Source organism: Coturnix japonica, chromosome 2 (assembly GCF_001577835.2).
Source record: "Coturnix japonica isolate 7356 chromosome 2, Coturnix japonica 2.1, whole genome shotgun sequence".
Taxonomy (NCBI): domain Eukaryota; kingdom Metazoa; phylum Chordata; class Aves; order Galliformes; family Phasianidae; genus Coturnix; species Coturnix japonica.
The window spans coordinates 85,826,277-85,849,411 of record NC_029517.1 but is presented as its reverse complement, the minus strand read 5'-3'; the positions used below and the strand labels follow the sequence as shown (position 1 = coordinate 85,849,411).

Below are 23,135 nucleotides of genomic sequence, written 5' to 3'. Positions count from 1 at the left end.
CCATCTGGATTTTGACACATATGGCTACCTTTAAAAAGCTAATTTGCTAGTGGCTATGAACACACAAGATGAGAAAGTCATCTTTTGCCCTTTTTGTTCCTGGTGCATCAGTATTTTCAGAACTGAGCAATTGGTTATTGATCTGCAGTTTCCCAAATACACATGCATCTGGAGCCAGTTCAATATTTCTAGGTCTAGTTCATCAAGCCTGTTTGTATTCCCTGTGTGCTAAGAGTCTAAGAATTTTGGAAACAGAAAATGATTATTTCACTCACTTCTGTCAGTTGTACTACATGGACCTGAACATGAACCTTCAAATACTTCAGTCATGTCCATTAGGAGACAGAGAACTAATTTTTCCAGTTGAAGTTCTTTGGAGTTACTTTACAGCTGGTAGTGGCATCTATCCCCAAAATCTGTGGGGGCAAAGAGAGCATCACAGGGCATAGCTCTGTGGGGAGGGGAAAATTTCAGATTGTGGGACTCAGCCCCACTGTCTGAAATTGTGGGGCTTTTGTTCTGCGGAAGTGACATTTTGGAGTGCCAGTTAAGATACAGTAGGATTCTGGAAGATTTTTCGTATTTTTTCAGATGGAATCCGAGGAGTATTAAAATTAAATCTGGGACATCAGAAAGGAATAAAGTAAACTTAAAGGAGTCTTTTGGAGTTTACTCAAATACTTAAGTGGTATCATGGATAATGTCACACTGACACACACAAACTCCCACAGGTTCTCCATAGGTGACTAATCCTTTAAAATTTCTCCTAAGTTTGTGTGGCATCTTCTCCACTTGTGAAAGCATAGCTTCTAAACAAGTTATTAACTAAATAGAAGTTGGTGAACATTTCATAAACACGAGGTATTAATATTCCTACTTTTTTTCTCTCTATTTATGGCAAGAAAATGAAGTAGGAATATCTGTCTTGTTTTCTAAATTTTGATTAATTATATTTTGTTCTGTTTTACAAACTATTCTGCTATGCATTTACATCCTACTTCAGCTGCAATATTTCTGAGATAAAGAAAACTTGAAATTTTCTGTCTGAGATATGTTCACTTTCTGCAGTCATTCAGGAACTTCAGCATATGTGTGACAAACAAACAAACAAATAAACAAGCAAATATGCTGAGATGCCAAAATATTGTTGGGCTGATAGTTGTGATGCACTGCTCTATATACAAATAAACAAATGCTTAGTTTTAATAATAGCTTTCTTTAACTATTGCTACTATTTATTTTTAGCATAGTTTGCAGAATTGAAAATTGACTAAAATACATTATTTATGCATAAATATTTTGCTGACTAAAAAGACCAACATATGCACGCAGGAAAAATGGAAATATTTGTCTTCTACTATTTGCTTTTTATTATAGAGAGGTAGCAAATCAAATTACAAGATGTTTGATTCACTGGGCAAATCCTACTGGAACATCTGCTCTGCATGATACCACTTGGTACTGAAGAACCACTTGTCAATTAATGAAACGTTCCAAAATTCTCTTTAGGTTTCTGGTTACTTTTTTGCTTTCATTCATGATTATTTGTTATAGGTATTAATAACTAAATGAATTCCTGTGTCCCACGTTTCTGAGGAGGTTTAAGCCCCTCAAACACAAAATACACAAGGATAATAAATAAATAAATAACTTGTGGTTATGGCTTTGTAGCCAATTTGCCACATAAAATGAGCAAATCAGAAACACACTTAAATGAAATCATCCAGGCTAGAAAAGAGCTGGACAAACAACTGAAGATGGCAAAATATTCTGTTGTTTCACCATGGTTTCTGTTCTGCATCTTTAAATCATCATTCATTTTTTTTTCTTCTGAACAGTTTTTACCTTACTATGACATTATTTTTCCTCCTCTTAGCCTATTTTGAACTTTTCTTTCATAGGAAGGCACTGAGGCTCGCTACCCACTTTTTTCCTGCTCTACTTTTAAAATCTATTCCTCAGTCTGCACCTAATGTTCATGAATTATGTAGTTACCCACCCATCAGTTCTGTCCCCACAACTGCAGCTCATCTGCTATGTTTACTGCATATTCAGGCAAGATTTTACCTCTATTGAATCTTCATTTGTTATTATCACCCCTTCATCTGTGTGAGGAGCCCCTGTTGCTTCTAATGCAGATTATTTTGATATTTGACTTCACAGAAGCCTACTGCAAAAAATTATCAGTCTTGCATTATGTTGTTAAGTCAGAATCACTGTGGGTCATTCAGAAGGTAATTTTGTTTATTTCAAGAATGCCTTAGCTTTTATATTCCAAACTCAGAATGTGTCCTATTAATGTGATATATTACTATAATGTCAAAATACAGAAATCGAAATATGTAGGAACTGAAGAAATTCAGTGCAATACTCCCATGTCTGGCAGAAAGCAGAAGTAAATATTAGGAACTCTCAGTTGTTTCAAAAGAATATAAAACCTCTGGAAGACAGCATTTGTTATTTGACATTTGTACAGTTCATTGCAGGGTAAAAACAGATTCTCCAGAGTAAAGGGGAAAATAAAAGAGAGAGAAAAAAAGAGGATTAAGAAAATTACAGTCAGAATTGTGATCAGGCCTGGCTGATGAAGTGATATAACACATATTATCAAAGAAGTTTTGCTGTCAAGAAAGGAGCAGAGTTTATGGAAGACAGAAGCCATCTGAGAAAATGTAGAAGATAAATAAAAAACTGTGTAGCAAAGCAGAAGGCTCAGGAATTAACCTCAGGAAAAAACATGAAGCCTTTGCAAATAGCAAACTTAGCAACAGATGATGCATGTTTGAATAGGTAACAGTGCCTAGATTTCTGTGTTTCTTTTAAATAATTCCAAAGATTGTGTAAAGGTGAAATACTATGTTCATGAATAAATTTTCTAATTAAAGAATGAAAATGACAAGGCAAAGCTAAAAATAAAAAATAAAAACTCTCAGAGTGAAACTTGAAAATATGAATAAAAAAGACCTTCTCCAACTGATTTTTCATTTCTTCTATAATTTCATTCTTTCTGATATGCATTTATTTTCTTAATTAGATGCAACTATGTGATAACCAAAGCTTGACATTGGAAATTTACCTTTAAAAACTAGAAAACTCTGTTTTTTTAGCAGGCAAAATAGGAACAGGACTATTTCTGCCATGACTATTTCAGTCAGTTTTATACTTATTTAGGCTGTAACTTTCATATGCCACTAAAATTTTGGCTAGAGACTCATAGAGGAAAAAGAAGCAAGGATCTTATTTCTCATCCCTAAATGTATGTTAGTATTTGTGAGAGAAGTCAGGGTGTAGAAGAGTAAATATGAGCAGCACTACAAATCAAATAACTTTTGTTTGGAAGAGGCAAAAACTTTAATATGGGGAAAAAAATATATATATATATATATATATTTGTAATTTTCAAACATTGTTTTTATATGCATTAATTGACAGAAAAATAAATTCTTAAAATCAAGTAAAAAATGTTCTGAAACTTCCTAATGCCCCTTTAATTTTAAAGACTCCGATTTTTGTTTGTTTGTTAGTCTGTTTGCTTTTGATTACATAGATATTCCTTTCTGTGCATTTCTGTCTATTTAGCACATAATAATGTGTGGGCTTTCTGTGATGAACTGTATGAGGTTAAGGTTCTGTGACCAAATTGTAGAAAGCAATTAACTACACAACAGTGTTCTCTGTACTGATTAGAATGATATCTATTTCATGGATATAGCTATATATATTTCTATCTGTGTGTGAAAATGATACATATGACTTCTTTCAAAGTTTATCCTGTCACATGGATCCGCTCATGAAAACTGGTACCAAGGAAGTTCTTCCAATCCACTGAATTGTGAGGATACATTTCAGGGTACGTTTTTGTCCTGGCAACCAGCATTCCTACTTTGTAGTCAATTCCTGTTCTTATTTAGCCTTCCTCAGGTTCTTATGCAGTTGAGTGGATAATTAACTTCAGTCCGTATAAACATGTGCATGAGCCCTAAAAGATGCTCTAATTCACTATAAGATACTGTTGAAAACTGGCCCCAAATTAAGTTCTTACTGAAATTTGTTTGCATGGATACCTCTGTCCTTCAAACTTCGTTTGCACCATTACCCTTCTTTCAGATTCTTTCAGAGCTGCTGACTATTTAATTCATTACAAGCCAGCTGAAACTGGGAAGTCCATAGCATTGCCATAGTAACTGAATGGACAAAGACTTTATTCATTAGTTTATATAAGTGAAAACTCATATCCTGAAGACAGTAATGGTTATAAATTATGTATGCCTATAACGTCCACTGCTAATGGATTATATATATTTAATTAATAGATGGCAATTCCTTAATAGTGAAAAATGGGCTATGACTTCCCCAGACTCACTCAAAACTAGTTTTGTGTTGGACAGTAAGCCAATCAAGAAGCCAAGGGAAATAAAAAGGAACAAGAAACTGTAGTAGAAGTAGTGCTATCCATGTGTGCTTTTTGTGTTACGAGAAACTATGAATCATACTATTAACTTATAAGTGCTTATTTTGAAGAAGACTCTCAATCTCAGCTGCAAAACTCCATAAAGCTGCATAAATTTAGAGTAACATTTCACTTTGAATTCTGCAAACTGTTGAGAACAACTGACCTGAAGTTGTCATTATTCCCATCCTACTAACATACTTTTACATACATAGCTGGTATAAGAAAGAAATGAAGGAGCAAAACTGATGGAAAATTCTCTTGAAAATAGTTTTATGAATTGTATCACTATGTCATAGGCAATATGAGTTATTTAGGGACATCAAAGTCTGTTGTATTAAAAAAAAAAAAGAAAAAAAAAAAGAAAAAAGAAAAAAGAGGGGTTACATAGTCACCAGCGGTACTCAGTGGGATCAAGATTGATTTCAAGAATGAAAATCTGTTGCTTTAAACTGAATGGAGAACTTCTTCCATCTCTGAGAATAACTGTAGTTTGCTCACATATTCTGCTTTATGCAACATCTATCATCCAGGCAGATTAAAACCAGGCTGCTTGCACTGCAACTTCATAAGCAGCACAGGTAAATATTATGAATACCTGAAAAGTTCTCTGGAAACTTTGAGTAAATGGATAGAGCAGACATTTCATTCACTGATCCTGTCTATAGCTTCAACATTTTATAAAAGGTTTATACAATTTAATCTGCTAGATCAGTGGATTTTGTAGCTCCTTTTCATAAGACTCCTGAGTTAATCTGCTATTCATTTTAATCCCACAATTGTGAAAAGAACAGCCAAAATGCTTATTGATAATACAGCCTTGTTTTATCCTGTACTGCTTTGTTTCATTCTGTTCTTACATTTAAATTCCAGCGGTGGCTTTCAGCAGAATCTAGATCCTGAACATTTTCTGTGCACATTTAATTCAGAGAGCAGACTGACACATATATTTCTTTCTGGGTAGAATTCAATTGCTAGTCATGTTTTTAGATTTTATCTTGAGCTTGACATTTTGTTTCATATCATCTATCTCCTATCATACCAGGTGGTTTGGGTGCATTAGTCAATCCTTGCCAAGGACTTGTGGAATATTTAATAAAGGTAATTTATTGAAATGTCCACCTCTTGAGAGAAGGTAAAACTTCCAGGCTGGAATGCATTGGATAATCTATTCAGTGATGGTTCCAAAATCATATAATTATAGTGTCACAGAATGGCTTGGATTGGAAGGGTCCACCAAGACCAGCTAGTTCTAACGCCTCTGCCATGGGCAGGATGGCCAACCATAGAATCATGACAATGATCTAGTATGCTGAATCTAAGAGAAAACAAATACAACAAACAATAACAACAACAACAACAAAACATGGAATGTGGAGCATTCCTGTGGCCAAACTCTGTGATCTTCTTGCAAAGATGGAGACCTGATCCTACCATTGGAACTGATAAAAAACTTGTTTTCCTTAGCTAGCTGTGAGACAGCAGTTAAAAATATGTTTTTCAGTTAACATTGCAAGACCTTTGTATGTTTGACTGTAGTCACTCAAGCTCCAATTGAAAATCAGAAAAAAGTATAAAAATGGCTTAATAAGGAATTTGAGAGCAGGATATAATCAGAGACAAGCAATGAATATATCATCACAGGCAAGCTGGGATCAGCCAACAGGTAGAGCCTCTCTCCCCTGTAGTAAGGATATCTATTGGCTAAGATTCATAGATTCAGTTATACTGAGTGCTTCCCTGCAAAACTTAGAAATCTCTATAGGTTTATTCCATAATTTCAAGCCTTTGTAGTTGGATATATTATTCATGTTCCTAGTTAACCTCACATGCTTTGCAGACAGTGGATTTATCACTGGCAATCCAAAAGAACCTGTAATCTGTTGCTTTAATAAACTGCACTGTTCAGCTATGAGGATTCTCACTGGGCACAGACAAATTCTGTATGAGTTGTCATTAGAGCCAATTTGAATATAATTAGACAAATTGGGCAGTGAGTTATTTGTGAATTTGTAATCGTGATAGTTCATATATTGAATGTGACTGGACTTATAGCACTGAATTGGGCATCACTCAGAATCTAAGCTCAACCATCCCCAGCCCCTCGGAAGCCTGAAGACAACTGGAACACAAGGAATTTTGCTTTCTGCCAAACTTCTCTGCCCTTTTCACATAACACTTCTAACAGTGTATCAGTTGGATGAAAGGGAACAGGATGCGGAAAGCTATTCAGAGAAATAAAAGATTTTTAACAAAAGGGAAAGAAAACAGGAAACAGATATACCACCACCATAAATTTATTTTGCTATCTCATAAAATAATAGAAGTGATTTCTGGTTTTTTATTTGGGATTGGTGGGGTCTTATCTTTGTTGCTGTTGTGGTGGTGGTAGTTTTTTGTGGGTTTTTGTTGGTTTTTTTTTGTTGTTTGTTTGTTTGTTTGTTTTTGTTTTTATTCTGTGTGTGTGATTTTAGGTAAATTAAGTTCTGCATTTTCCAGGAAGCTCTCATTATCTATAAGATTACATAGGCAACTGCTCTAATAGTAACTTTCCTCTTATTTCCTTTCTCTGTCCTTCTCAGTACAGTATAATAATTTTTTATTTTTAGAGATCTCTTCTGGAAAGTGTTGTTATTAAATGACATCCTGCAATAAAAGGTTTCTGAAAGAAAACCAGTTTCTATGTTTCGTTTAATTTCAAAAAGTTTTTTTGAACATTGAATTAAATATGTTAAACTCTCAACAACATTTGATTTTAATAAAAAGTATCTGGCCTGAGGAAGCTTACACTTGAAGGACTGCTCTGCAAATTGGTGCTTCAGTCTTAGGAATGTATTTAACAGCTTGTACCAACATAATGAATGGAAAAAAAAAAATTCTATTCAGAGTATTTACTGAAGGAAAAATACTTTCATAAAAAAAAAAAAAAAAAAAGAAAAAAAGAAAAAAAGAAACAACTGTAAGAAACATGGCACACACATTCTCCAAAGGAAAAGGGACAAAATGCCAATTGGAACAAGGAGCAGATACATTTTAGGTCTTCTGAACTTTGCTTTCAAGATATCTTGCCATCCTCTGTACACAATACCAGCTAAGCTTTCCAAATGCACACAAATATTAAAAAAAATAAAAATAAAAAAAAATGAGCAATAATATTGTTTTAAAATTAAAATTATCTTGGGAAAAATATATTACCTTGAGAAAATGGGGAAAATCTGAACTGTTTCAAAGTTGAGTTATTCCAAGTTGATCAAATTCTCTGAAATGACACAAAAATATAACTTTCTGTATTAAGGAAAATAATTAAGGAAAAACAAACAAACAACTTTTGTCACATAGATAAACAAATATATAATGTAAACAGAATATGAGAGAATATTTAACTGCAGATTATACCACTTTTTTTTTTTTCCTCATATATCAACATCAAACCGGATGCTAAGATATTTACAGCAAAGATCAAGTAGAGATCAAGAAGGTTTTGGACAAAGGCAATCTTAAAGAAAAATATTATCTATTACCAATATTTTAGCAATTTAATCTATTTGGATTTACTGTGTCACTGTTGTGGAAACACCATTCAGTTCAATATACCAGCCATATAATTCATCTGCAATAAAAGTCCTTCATCTTGAATAGCACTTCCTTCACCAACTATCACTACAATATGGTTTTATATTAAAAAAAGAAATATATATAAATATATATATATTTTACTAAATGGTAAATGAATTGTAAATAGGCTCCTTTTAATCCCACAGAGGACTATCCTGCCCATACACAATCCTCCTAAATCTATCATTTAAAATATTTTTTTTATAACAGCACAGATTCTGACTATCTTTTCCTGCTCTTATATCTATCACTGTAGTCATCTCCTCTAAGTTTTTGGACCTGTGAACTAATAGTTTGCTTGCTGTGAACTGAACACATGTAAAATAAATAAATAGATGGATCAAGAGATAAATAGATAATATAAAAACACAGGTTAGTTTGTACTTGCACCAGAACAACTGAGGAGAACGTTTGAAGTGAGAAAATGCATGTGAAGGTAAGAAAGAGATTGGGATGCTTATGGTATGTTTAAGGATTCAGCTCCTTAGGAAGGTTGTTGCTATTTACAGCTGGGCTTAATCTATTCATATCACAGGGCTTTTTCCTGTATAATGTTCAGTTTGTTGAGCACTTTAATACAATATAAGAACTACTTCAGACTTCACAACACTGCACTTCATAACATTCATAGAACGTCTTCCAAAACAGTGCTTGTTTCCTGACCATAAAGGAAAGAAATGAAAAGAACTGAAAGAAAACTGTCTTTTATTTTGGTAAAATTTTCTAGCTGATACTTAAATATTGTGAGTATTGGCTCAATACATGAATAAGCACAAACTAAACAAAGTATCTGAAATTTCTGACTAAGATTCTTCCTGGCTTTTTCATACTTTATAGAAAGAGATCTTTGAATGTATTGAGTTTAATTTAGTAAATTAACTTCTAGATGTTATTATCAGCAAATGGCAAATTAATTTCAAAACTGGTATTCCAGTAAAAATGTACCCATACGATGTTTGTAACTTGCAGGAAGGATGCAAGAGAAAATCTTTAATTTTATTATTATTATTATCATTATTATTAATTTTAATCATTGATCTAGATTTAGAAGAGTTAGTGGACTATTACGACTACAGAAAAACATAGCAGAAGCCAGATATAGTTATTTCATTTTTAATAGTATTTCAGAAGTTTAATATGTCAAATAAGTTTTCACACTAAGAAGTATGTTTCTTTAGTATGTCATTAATATTACTGATGGAATATCCTAGCATGTCCAGGTTGTCGTCTTATACCTGAGTGACTGAGAGCCATTTGCCCAAGGAGACTGTGAAGTCTTGAAAAGTAAACTGAATGTGGGTCTGAGTGCCATCAAATTCTGTTACCTTCTCATATTTGCAGTTTATAAACTCTAATGTGATTTTCTTCAATACATGATAAAAGATTAATAGTGGTTTATTCATACACCTTTGTGCAAAATTACAGATGTACATAAACAGATAGCTATCTACTAGTGAAGACTTCTTAGTAAACTGCTGTTGAGGTATGCCCTCTCAAGGGCTCTAAGACATTGTGTCTGCAGTGCTGGATCCCTGAGTGATGTTTTTATTTCATCTGATTAAGTAGAAAATAGAAATGGTGGAAATTTTTTTGTGTATAAAAGCGATATAGTGTAACTTTTTGGTTTCACAAAACTCAAAGGAACTTGTTTGTTTTTTGTTTGTAGGAGTAGGAGGATATGTCACTTTAAATTTGAGATTTTTGACTGATTTGTAACTAATCATGAACTAATTTTGAACCATTTTTTTAATCTATAGGTTAACTTCATGAAGCAATACAGGCAGGGCAGAACAACTTGTGAATAATAAACTTTCCACAATTTGCCAGCAATGTAGAAGCAGCCTGCATGCCTGATCTTGGTGGTGTGACTGGCAGCAGGGATGGTCTGGCTTATCATCCCCCACTTAGCTCCTTTGCCCAGCTGCGGGAGGCAGCAAGCCATCAGCAGCTGCTGAGACTGTCACCTATGGTTCTCTCTTGCATCAAGAAATCAATGTGTCTGATGGGCAAATACTTTATATTGTCTTTTACTAAAATGAACTTGCCACCACTTGACAGCATTTCAACCTTTTACACCTATTAAGGAAGGAAACAATGATTCTGTTCTCTTCTCTCTAGGTTTCTCCATACACTACCTCTGATCGTGTCCTAAATGAATCAAGAAATCAATTTGCAGCACCTCTGCCTCAGTTAAATCAAGCTTATTCACAGTTTCTGCTGAGTAAAAATAAATTCAGCTCTTCTCCACAGGTATCTGCTGTCACTTTGACAAGATACATCAGAGCCTTGACCTAAGTTATGATGTCCAAAATGTACCATTTCCCTTATATTTTTTTAGCCTTAATTGTAAACCTTTTACTATTGCATCGCTTTTATTACTAATATATAATAAAATAATTCAGCTCCCAGAATTGGTGCCTATGAAACACAACTACTAAATGAGGTGGAAAAATTAATGCCATCACCAAAAGAATAAAACATAACATGAAATAAAGTCCTAGAATGCTTCCCACATGCAAGAAAGCTGTGTTGGTAGACTATATTTGAGGGCATATTCTTGATTTGATTTTCTCTTTTCTGCTGAGACAACTGTTTTAGTTGCAGGAAATTATTTATTATTTAGTACTTTAAGGACTTAGTATAACAAGAATTGATTATTGGTTTTGTGATGTTTTGTTAATACTGAGTCACTGAGAGCAGTTATTCATTTGCATTGTTTGTATGTTGGTATGTTGGTGGTAGAAGAATGCCTGATAGTGGCTTTTCAGTATTTAAAGGGGTGCTATAGAAAGGAAGGGGACAGATTCACTAGCAGGGTCTGTTGTGATAAAACCAGGGGAAATGGTTTCAAAATTAAACATGATAGATTTAGAATATAAGCTTTCTGTATGTAATGGAAAAGCCTTTTAGAGTGAGAATAGTGAGGTACTGGAACATGTTGAGAAAAGATGTGGTAGATGCTCTGTCCCTGGAGATGGCCAAGGTCAGGGCAAACCAAGGCCCTGGGTGACCTGATCTAGCTGTGGATGTTCCTGGTCACTGCAGGGGAATTGTATTAAATTATATTTAGGTTTTCCTTCCAACTCTAAGGCTTCTATGATTCTGTGATTCTATAAGAACTAACAATCTCTGCTTATGAGAAAAAAAGGTCTCAGAATCTGATCTTGGACTGGCATATGTGTAGGGATACTTGCGTACAAGTAGGAATATTGAAGGGGGAAAAAAAGACCCCAGAGACCCCCATGATTATGGGAATACAAGAAGGACTGTACAAAGCAGCAGCTGTGGACCAAGATAAACAGCATGAGAACCAAGGACACCTCTAGAAGAAGAAAGAACAGCTCATGGCTCTGATTGGATAGGTGCCAGCAAGAATGTTTAAAGACAGTTTGTGGAATGTTCTGTTGACATGTAGGGACAAATGGGAAAGCTAGGGAAAGAAAACATATGAAGGTATATATATAGGTGATGTGAGAACTTGTAATAAACTATTTGGATTGTTCACATTTGAGTCCGTGCATCGGTTGCAATATATAATGGCTTCATCTTAGACTCTGCACAACACAGTGGGAGAAACTGCATATCTGCCTGATCCCCCTTTTCAATGGTACGGTCTCTTGCAGCATGGGACAGAGAAGTCATGTTGCTTGTAAAACTGCATATATTAATTGAATGATTAAAAAATTTGCACATCCAAGCCCCTTCAATTTCCACAATGAATATCAACCAACTTGCTCTTAAGCCATGGCAGTTTTCGAGACTGGCCTCTGTTTTCCCGTAATCTCTTCACGAGACTAAAAAATTGCTGAGTTACAGAGCTGAGTGGAATAATATTACAAGTAAGGCACCAGAAAATGGTCTAATTTTACAACATTTGCACAATCCTGAAAATGCTCATATGAAAAGCCGAGCAATCGACATAGTTTATATCCATATGACATTTCTAAATTCTATTTATGTATTTCATGGGTCAGTCTTTTTACAAAAATAGCTTTGTGCACCAGCTATCTAATGATCTGGCATTTGAAACCAGTTCAATTTATATGTTAAATTTGATGTGAGGGGAAAACCAATACACTTACCACTTTTTTGTGATGTAAGTCTGGATGTCATCTTAATTTGTCTGGAAACATCTTTCTATGTTTCAGGGGTACAACAGGGAATGTAAAGTAACATAAATCATTCTGGCTCATCTACCATTGGGATTTACTGCTAAAGGTAAATTTTGACTCAACCAGTATATATTGCAGAGATTCATAAAAATAAGTACTAGCAATCTCCTAATCTTCTCTGACAGTTTTCTGCATCTCACGAAAGATGAAAGAGTGAGAGATCAGTCACTGGAAGATGAACAGGGCAGTAACTTAAACTAGCACTATTTTCCAATTTACTGGAAAAGAGCTGCAAATCCTTAGACTAGAGCATGTGCAGTAGCAGGGCAGCTTACAGCCTCAACAACTTCAGCTTAAAAGAAGTGCTAAAACTATCATATTTTTATGTGTATTAAACAAAAACAAAAAATACCAAACAACAACAACAAAACACCATTTTAAAATGTAATGACTTTAAATAGTTTTTATCTCTGTTGTCCAAAAGAAAAAAAAGCACAGAAGCTGTATCTACTCCTATTACATGCAACACTGAAGGATAAAGATTCCAGCTTTTACTAGTCTAGAAAACATCCTTTGGCTCAAGATTCCTAACACTGTCACAACAGATGTTGAAAACAATCTTGTCTTTCAACACTATACAGGAAATCAATTCTATACAGGAAAATCTCTCTTTTTGTAGAGTTATGTATTTAAAAATTAATTTATTGTGCTGGTCTACTTAAAGTAATGCTGACACCACTGAGATCATTGTACTAACTAATGGGAAGGAATTAAGGGTCCCTTCTAAACTTTAAATAAACAGGTACACGATTCCTGTACCAACCAACAAACAAACAAACAAACACAACCCACCAAGAAGAATTCCAATTGATTTAAAAAAAAAAAAAAAAAAAAGTTGGCAAAACTCCATTAAATATAATTGCAATTCATTCATTTCTCAACTTTCCAAACTAGACAAAGAATTTTTAGAATATTCTAGATTACATAAACCTTAATGGATTCCTAAAATGGAATGTTTATGAACATTTTTGGCTGTTTTTATGTCCAAGCATAATTATGTTCCCATCTCTGTCCCATGTGGTTTTATTGACACTTTTCCATCCTCATTAACTTCCCCTGTAATGGATATCCACCTTGTCTGCTTAGCAGAGCCCAGAATGAAAGCTTCCACAGTACTTATGGTCCTTCTGGAGAGGATAACTGACCAAACAGCACATGCTTGCTTGTTCATCTTCAGAAGCATGCATTTTTCTGGGGTGTGTATGTTGGAAGGATGGATAAGTAAGACATTCTGTTATTTCTTCTGCTTAGCATTGTGTAGGCTCAGAAGCACTTAAGAATATAGTTGAAATAGAGAGAAAATTAAGAGACAGTGATGGAATAATGTTTTACTGTCAGTGGTAGAAATCAAGACTTTCTGTGACTCGTAATATAAATACAACAAAAATGAATTTTTTTTTACCTATAACAGAACTAATACTCAAGCTCAGAATTATGCCTTTTATTGCTAGATCTACTGGTAAAACTACTAGTTTGTAATTAAACAGATTGTAAGAAGAAAAATCTTTCACACTAGTGCTGAACAAGAATTTTCCATGGGTAATTAAAATCAATATGATGCAAAGGCTGTAGAATGAAAAAACAAAGCAAAACAAACAAACAACCCTTCCCTGCACCCTCCCCACCCAACCGCCCCCCCCACCCACACACAGTATTAAAGAGTTATAAAGGATGGGGGAGAGGAAGGAGTGGGGAGGCAACAGTGAAAAGCAACAGGTCGCCTAAAAGATGAGCAGCATGAAAAATCTGCCTTGTAGCATGTTACATACTACCTTATTAATTCAATATAAAAATGTGTTGATATTGCCTGATAGTTTAGGTTACTAATTATAAATCATTCTGAAACAAGGAGGCAATGTCTTGAGTTTGTTTTTAAATATTAAGTGTTCTACATGTTCTGAATGTAAGATATGCATTAAAACACCATAAATTATCTGAAATAAGGCATAAATCTTTCACATTTGTGCTCTAAAAATGTTTGGATTTCCGTGGTAGGTCTGTAATTTTATTCTTTGATTTTAAGCTTCTTGTCACAGTGTACTTTGTGGGCAAGCCACTTTTTCTTCCTCCCTCCTCTTCACTTAAAAATGAATTCAACAGTGGGTTTTCATTGTCTTCTAGCTCTTACGTCAGTGTGTTTTTCAGACTGTAGAAAAGCATAAATTCTAAACTCCAGACACAGCCACTCATTATTCATTTTATGTAACTGCTTGGTTCAACACTTCTAACTGGAAAATACTGAACATTGAAATGTATCTTTATAACTCTCAGAACTGAATCCACAGACCAATTTTTGCACCTTAGTACAAATGTATCCTCCTACAAATCAGGAGTAGTTTGTCTGAAATGTTTTTTCATCTGCAACTGTCTCTAAATTACAATTTATTAAAAAGTAATGACTTAATTCAAATGCCATTTAATTCTATCAGTTTCCTAGCAAGCTAATCTGTAAAAGTGAATGAATTGACAGATATTTAGCATTTTAATAACCAATGAAAAGATATTAAATATTTCTGGGCTATATTTTAATGCATGCATATCAGATAGAGCCTAATCAAAGAGTTTAAGCATGAAAAATAAATTATAACTATAAATTTTAACAACATACTTAAGGAAGAAACATACGATATAAATATTTTGGTAGAATATGTATTGCACTACTCGATGAAAATATTGTTTATTGACAAATAGCCATTTTTTTCATTTAAGATCCAGTAAAAGTAGAAGTTATTATTATTATTATTATTATTATTATTATTATTATTATTACTATTATTATTTTGTTATCTGAAACATTTTGCAGTTTCTAGATGTAGAATTATAAAGAGTAACAAAAAGAATTATTGTAAAGCTAGGGCTAAGCTGTAATTTAAGAAAATTGATTCTTATTTCTACAGTAAAATGGAGAATAGTAAGAGAAGAAGTATTTCTAAAAGTATTTCTAAGTATTCCTGTAAGATAATAAGTGTTTTCACTCTAACCACTGTAAGCACATTTTAATGGCAATTACTGGCATGAGTGCAGATGAAGTCTTCACTGACAATCTGTCAGTGTTGGGGCTCTTGCAGAAACAGCTTTATAAGCAGCATGAACATTTTAATGTGCAAGCAGCACAGGGACTGCAATGTTTTCACCTGGTAAATCCAACTTAGTTAAATTTCAGCAGCTATAGGAACTAAACAACAAATTCAGAGGAAACAGCAAAAGTTGTTTTCTCCTTCTAGAAGTTTTTGGTGGCTCCTGGTTTTGACTTTGTCTGTCATGGAGTTTGCATTGGAGACACACAGATAATTATTTTCAATTTTATTTTTGAATATAATGAAGAAAAAAATATAAAGATCTTACCTATGTAACCACGGGGCCTTCAAGGTTTGCAGAAGTCCTTAATTTAAAGTCAAATTAAACAACTGATGAGGAGAAGTAAGAAGTTCTTTTTAACTTCACAGATCCTTGAAAAGCTTTAGGAGTTACAGCTTCCTGCCAGTATAAGTCACTCCTGCTTTTATTTTTGAAAACTCACAGTACGACACTGCATACTGCATGCTATTTTGGGTGCCCTGAGTAAAACTATGAACACAGGCACTTTTGTGCAAAACATCATAAGGCCTCTCTGATGTTCATTCAGAGTTCAGAATTAAAATGCAGAAGGCTCTTGCAAGCAAAATACAAGCTGATTTTCTTTTTCCTAGTGGAAAAATAAAGTACTCCCTGGCAAGTAACCAAGGTGGTGGGAAGGTAATTCATTTTGTGTGAGAGTATTTTGCAAGTGAAAAGGATATGCCCTCTGTTTAGAGATTAGTCAGGGAAACAAGTGATCAATTTAGAGTAGTCACAAAAGTTAGTGAAAGAAGAGTTTCTGAAATCCACTTTTTTTTTTCTTTCTTTTTTCTTTCTTTCTTTCTTTCTTTCTTTCTTTCTTTCTTTCTTTCTTTCTTTCTTTCTTTCTTTCTTTCTTTCTTTCTTTCTTTCTTTCTGCACTCCAGCCTTTTTTTTTTTCACCCAAATAATTTAGTTTCAAGAATCATAAAATCTAAACAATGAGAAAGAAACTAAAACAGCAATGCCCAACATACAGTTGAATGTGTTTTCTTTTGTATTTTGACCCCCTTTCTTTCATTTGTCTATAAGGGATGTTTTTCTGTTACCTGGAGTTTGTTTCTTTATGATGATTATTATTTTTTAACCATCTGAAAAAGATAGGAATGGTATAAACATTATTAAAATAATTTAAAAACGTTCAATAGGAATATATTTCTTTCATTGAAATGAAATTTTATGTTACTTAAACTTAGTAAATTTTTAAATACAGTTCACATTCTTAATGTATTCTCCTTACACTCTCAACAGACATTAAGGATACTTTGGGACTACACAAGAGATCCAGATTACAGTAACCCTTTTGTAATGATTATGGTAGATAGGTTTATGGTCAGATAATATTACTGCAGTGTAAGTGTTACTCTAGGCCAAGAGGCTTTTCTGAGAAATCTAAAAGTTGAAATAACAAGCATGGTCTTTTCCAGTCTTAATGTATCCTGCTAAGGATAAAACTATCCAAGTAAATGAAAGCAAGCAAGCACAAACAAAATTATAGGACAGTTTTGGAGTTTTCCTTTATGCTCTTTGTGACTTCAGGAATGACTTCTCCTTTCTCCTTCCTTACTAAGACTAATTTTTAGCATCTATTCCTTTGTGGAAATTGAGAAACTTTTACATGATTATTTATCACATATTTTACATATTTATTTCTAAAAAGGAAGAAAAGTAAGTTCAGCTCTGCATATCTTGCTCAGACATTCAGAAATCATGACTAGAACACAAAAGACAGCATATAAGAAATGTGATTCTTCAGAATATGTAATACATTAGTCTGACTTACTAGCACTGCAGAATAGGTGACATATCATTCTCCAGAGCAGTATTAAGTAGAAACAGGTGAAAGAAAAGGATAAAAGCATTGCTGACATTTGTTAAACAAGGTGTGTTCATTTGCTGAGCATGCTGTCTTTTCACATGATGTAATAATGTAAGATGTGCCATCTGAAAGGGAAATAGACAGAGCAGTAGGAAAGAAAGCAAAAGGGAAAGTAAGTGTTTGCTGAAGAGATTATGAGGCAAATTAGACAGCATAGAGAAGGAGACTTTTAGCAGGGTACAGTTAGTGTGCAGTAGTGAGGAAAAAGAAATTTGCTATGTAGTCTGCGCCTTAAAAGAGGCATACAAGAAATTCCAAAAATTGTGGGGAAAAAAGAAAAAAAAAAAAAAAAAATTCTCAACCAAGAGGAAAAGTAGCATTCTCATATGATAAAGTCTCCACTCCTCTTTGTCTAGGCACCTTGTTTGCAATATGCTTTTTAATATTAACATTGAAGGGATATAATTTTGACTGTCCCATACTGCTGAAAACATCTACTCTGTTAGTTGTTGTGTTTGTTTGTTTTCCTGGCCTTGTTAGACCATGTTGTTTCCTGCAGAGAAGAATCAGCAATATGGCAACTTTCAGGAACCAGCATCATTTTGGCTGTTGACACAGCTTCTATCTAAGGTATGTTAAAAGCTTAACATCATCTCACTCCTCTGGGAACATCTGTTGCTCGCTACCAGTGGAATTAGCAATGCAATCAGAACAAATGGACAGCCCAGTTGGAAGGTAACGTGTGATGAGCTTTGTGATCACCTCAGCAAAATCTTGTTGGAGGTTTGGGAATAGTTGAGTGAACATTAATTTATCCAAATAAATGAGTAAGTTAACATAGAGCTCCTGGAAATAAAATTTTCCCACAGATCTGCAGAGAAGATGGCAGCCACTTTAGCTAAACATCATACAGACTGCAAGTCAGAATTCAGTCATAAATTATTATAAGATGGTGAAGAATAACAAGATGTGTATTTTTTCCCATGTGTTAACTGTGTAGCCCTCATCCATTTTCATTATTTTTTTTTTTTTCACATATATGGACAGCCTGCCACAAGAGTTAAAAATAACTGTTCTGTCTCTGCAGTATATAGATCTATACCTATGGTTGATCAACCTATTGTTCTGATCCATTATAATTTCTTGGGATAAGAACTGATATAGACATTAGTTAGAGAATTTGTCAGTTCAACCTAATTTGGAAAAGACATTTGTATATACATTTCAGTGGCCAAAAAATAACCCTACTGGGTTTGTTCTACAAAACTAAATTAAATATTCCAATTTCAGAAATGTCAACATGTTGTTGTTTTCATGTTTGTGTTTTATTTTTTTAATTAATCCCCATGACATTTTCCTTTAAAGATGCATGACATTAAATAAAACAACAAAAAATAAAATAAAGAATTTTCTGTCTGGAGAATCTCAAAATGTCAGTGCTTTATCCTGCGTTTTACTAGCTAAGGATAAATCATACGTTTGAAATTGATGGCTTGAAAGACAATTGTGTAAAGATAAAAGCCTTTGAGGTGAGCCACTTGGTAAGGAAAAGATCCAACTGTCATCCCTGCTGCCAAGCAGAGCTGCATGGGAAGATGAAAGCAAAAGGACAAAATATTTTCTTTTTGTCCATGGGAACCATGAAGCTTGCACCAGACAAAGTGCCCTTACTCTAATCTCTGTGGACCACCCTTGAACTCTAAATTTCTTTGGCTTCCTAGGTATGGGAGAGGGGAAAATAATAAGAAAAAAATTTTTGGAGGTCTCTTTTTTCTAGAATGAAAGCTAGAATTTTCAACTATAGCCTGAGAAAAAGTCGTTTTCCCAACAACAAAGAAACTAAAATAACCATGCTTTCTTTGATATGCCTTATTTTAGTGGGAGGGGGGTGAAAATTCATCCCTCTTTCTTTTTGTTACTTTAATTCAGGGAAGGGGCAGTTGGGAATTTTTTAATTTTTATTTTTATTTTTTTAACTTTGCCACTAAATTTTTCCATTCAGATTCAATGGCAGACATAAGAGAAGTCAATATAAACTTCACAGATCCATTCCTGGTGCAAGTTAACCTGCAGTATCTGAAAATTAATACTAGCTTATTTTTGTTGTTTTATGTTTTCACCATATTCAAACCTATCACAACTAAAAGAATTTCTGGTTTTGGTGGTTTTGGTGGTTTTTCTTTTTCTTTTTCTTTTTTTTCTTTTTTTTGTTTGTTTGTTTATTTTGTTGTTGTTGTTGTTGAATATATGAGCTAATAATTAAAAGCAGAATTTAGAGTATTCCACCTGCCCATCCTCCCAAAAATAAAGCAAGAGGGCCAAATGAATTACTTCAGATGAAATAAACACTCTGTCTTCTGTAAAATATCTGAAGTCAGGCTTACAATGTTATTTAATTTGCTGTAGTTCTGACAATAATACCCACACTGACAGTCTCCTTTTTGTGTCTGTTGATAAATGTAAATATTAACAGCATATTTTGTTGAAAAGCTAGCTTGAAGCTACAGTGAAGTCAGTGGAACTCCTAAGGCTACCAGCAGATCATTTTTTGTGGGCTAAACTTGAGAATCCTAAATTGTGTTCATAAGCAATAACAAATTTTACATTTTTTGTTTGTATTGCTCTGTTTTAGGAAAACAAACAAAAACAAACAAAACAACATGAAAGAATGAATGAAAAAAAAAAAAGAAAAAAAAAAAAAGGCTGACATAACTGTTAACATGGCGCTATCTCTCACAGATTCATAACTGGCATAAGACAAGTTCACCCTTCCTCTAAAAGGCAAAGACAGGTCAGTTAATACTGAATAACTGCTGGCTGTAAAATGCTCCTGTTTTATCTGTAAACAGGATGGGCAGAAGTAAAGCTTCACTGGTGTGTGGTCTACATCAGAGCACCTGAAGAGGCTGACATTAATATCACATGAATAACAGCATACTAATGTGTTATCTTCTAAGAGGCAGAGGCACAGTTCACCAACAAACAAGTACTTCTAAGATAAAATCTAAGAAAAATCAGCCTGCTTACATTTTATTATTTTATAGTAAAAGTATCCACAGAGTCTGTTTAAACCACTGGGTATATGTTTTACAATTTGGCACCAAGGATATAAGATGTTTGTGTGGAATTAATTCTTGTTAATGTACACTGCTGGTCTTTTTGCAACTGAGTGAGAAGAAAGAATATATGTCTATAGTTTGAAGGGATGTATCTAAATTAAGTACTGCTAAACCATTACAATGCTGAAAATAAAAAAAAAAAAAAAAAAAGTAAAAATATAAAGCTGATACTTTTTGGAAGTGTGTGAGAAGGTTATTTTTATAAAGGAGTAGAGAATAAATAGGAAGGCTGCATAAAGATGGTGAAAGAGATTTTGTGTGATTTCTGAGTATCTTTGAAACATTCTGCTAGTTCCTGGCAAACAGAAAAGAAGGACAGAAAAGAGAGAGAGAGAGAGCGAGAGCGGACCTCCTCTCCAGATTACAGAGAAATTAGTGAAAATTAAATATGTTGTAGATGCAGTAAGTAGACTGGGGAGAGAGGGTAGGAAGAGACTTTGTATTCTAAGTTAAGAACAGTTCATTTGCCTTCCCAGTAATAAACCAGATGGAGAAACTGTGACTTGCACAGCTTGGTCACTAGCCAGGCAGAGGACCAGCTTTTCTGGCAGTCAGGAGAAGGAGAAAGCAATGCTCGAGTAGCTTGACAGAGTACTAGTCAAATGGAGACATGGGAAGCCCAGGAGCAAGGTCAGCCATACCATGGGTGCTGGCCAGCTCACTTGCAGCCAGATGGAGAACAGCTCATACAGCAGTTGGGCCACTGCCTTCAGGAGCCATCCCACCTCCCATGTAAGCAGCAGGGTTGTGAGGTTTCACACAGGGAAGAAGGCTGATAGGAAAAGGAATTATCATTGCCATTCAGTGACTCTGATCTTTGGAAAGGGCTGAGGGATTCAGGAAGCTAAATCCAGTAAAGATACAAAACAGGCTTTTGAATTCTATTTAGTACAAAATGCTCTTTTTGACCTTAGTTAAATATCTTGCCTTCCAAAATGGAAAAGAAATATACTATTTATTCCAATTGCCTGATGCTTTTAGGATCACTATGTTTATCATAGGTCCAGACTCAAATCTTAATGTTCCTTAGACAAAATATTATGGCTACTAGACTTATCAAAATGTTTAATCTTTATTTCACAACAGGAAAAAATAAAAAAAAAATAAAAAATATATATCCAATGTTTACTTAAGATTAAGATTCTGATATAGCTTTCCATGCTATAACTTAATGGTGTTACTCTTGTTTTAATACTGGTATAACAGACATAAATGCTGACATTTCAACCCTATAATAGTACTTTGATACTAGCCAAATTTTTTGTCTGTGTCCTGTTTTATCTATGGGAACATGATCAGATTCAAACAATAATATGGGCAGAATCAAACAAGACGATAAAGCCCTGGGAGTGCAAATGAAGAACACTGAAGCCCTATTAATATGGGCACCAAAGAAAAGTAAAGCATACTAGGAAGTCTGAGCATATTAATTTCAATAGTATATATTTGAAATACAACATCTAATAATTGTAAATGTAATTATATCATTAGACTGCCAAGTCTTTTACTAGAGTAACAAATTTTGATTTTGAATAGATGCATTTTATTTCCTTTGTTTACAATAATTTTTTGGAGATGCAGATTTAGGGGGAATCCAAGAAACCTACTCTTGAACTTGGATACATCAAATTGGTAGTGCATGTATTCATGTACCACAGACTTTTCAGCTGAAAAATATTAAATTCTTATGAGTAGTTATTTATATTGTCTTGTTTGGTTTTCTGAACAAAGCAAAAAGCGACTCCATATAAACAATATGGATATTAAATGAAGTTTGGTTAAGGTATCTGAGAGTAAAATGTAAGAAGACATAAGATATTGGATTTTGCATCTCTTTCTAGATTGAAGTATTTAATCTTCATGTAAGAAAAATATAAACTTTGTGAATGTGGTAAAGAATAAGTTGACAAATGATAAAAAAATTAAGTTCTTCAAAGTACAGAATTCAAATAATTACTATAATAAGTTAAAAGAAAAATTATTTTCTCCTGGCTCATAAAACCTACATGGTGGAGATGTTAACAACTAAAATTTTAAAGTATATGTCAACCAGACTATTAAAAAAAAAAAAAAAATTCAATAAAATCAGAAATATTTTTTTCAGTATAATATCGTAAGATACATTAAACAAGATTGTAGTTCTTTCTTATCTTATTTTTCTAGTGTGGTTACATAACATCAAATTTGCATATCATGGTTTAGTACATTTTTACCTTAAAATTTTACAATTACTCTTAGAATAAGCAATTTATAAGGGAATGTAGAATTATTAAAAAAAATGGTGTTAAAGTTAATTTACTCTATTATGAGGAATAATATTCATTCTCTACAGGTCAATGAAGTGACATTTTATATTCAGACACATTTGACTTTCTAATATTTTTGTTTGCTTCTGAGGCCAACATATTGACACAAACCAACTCACTCTTCATTGCTGCTTCTTAACCACTTGATATCATTTCATAAATCCTTAAATCTATTAGAAAAATATATGCAACCCTTACATAATTCTGTTGAATTAGGGGCACAGCTCAAAAAATAAATTCCTTCATATGTGTTAACCACTAGGGTAATGCTATTATTAGTTTTTCACATTATGTGCAGTAATGTCTAGGAGACTCTAACAGCAATTCATTGTGTTAGGAAACATACAGAGAAAATACTAAGTTTCTTTCTCATAAAAAGTACGTAATCTTAAAAAAAAAATCTTGCTTGTTTGCTCTTTTAAAAAAATGATTATATCTGATATTCAATAAAAATATTTTTATCTGATCTGTTCATTTTAAGCATTATTAGGAAAACATCAGAAAATAGATTATTCTATCAACAGTAATAAAAAGCTTGCAAATGTCTTTACTTTCAGA

At 33.6% G+C, this 23,135-nt stretch overlaps 1 protein-coding gene across 6 annotated transcripts in view; it reads right to left on the bottom strand.

Annotated features, from left to right (window-relative positions):
• Nucleotides 1–23,135, bottom strand: part of CDH19 (cadherin 19) — a 128,670-nt gene that overhangs the window by 39,764 nt on the left and 65,771 nt on the right. For 5 of the 6 annotated variants that reach the window (XM_015855200.2, XM_015855201.2, XM_015855203.2 and 2 more), the window contains one exon: nt 7,646–7,709. The gene's annotated coding sequence lies outside the window, so the exon portion shown is untranslated. Of the gene's footprint in view, nt 1–7,645; nt 7,710–15,582; nt 16,127–23,135 lie in introns of those variants that run through there. The other variant, XM_015855199.2, reaches the window with a different exon arrangement.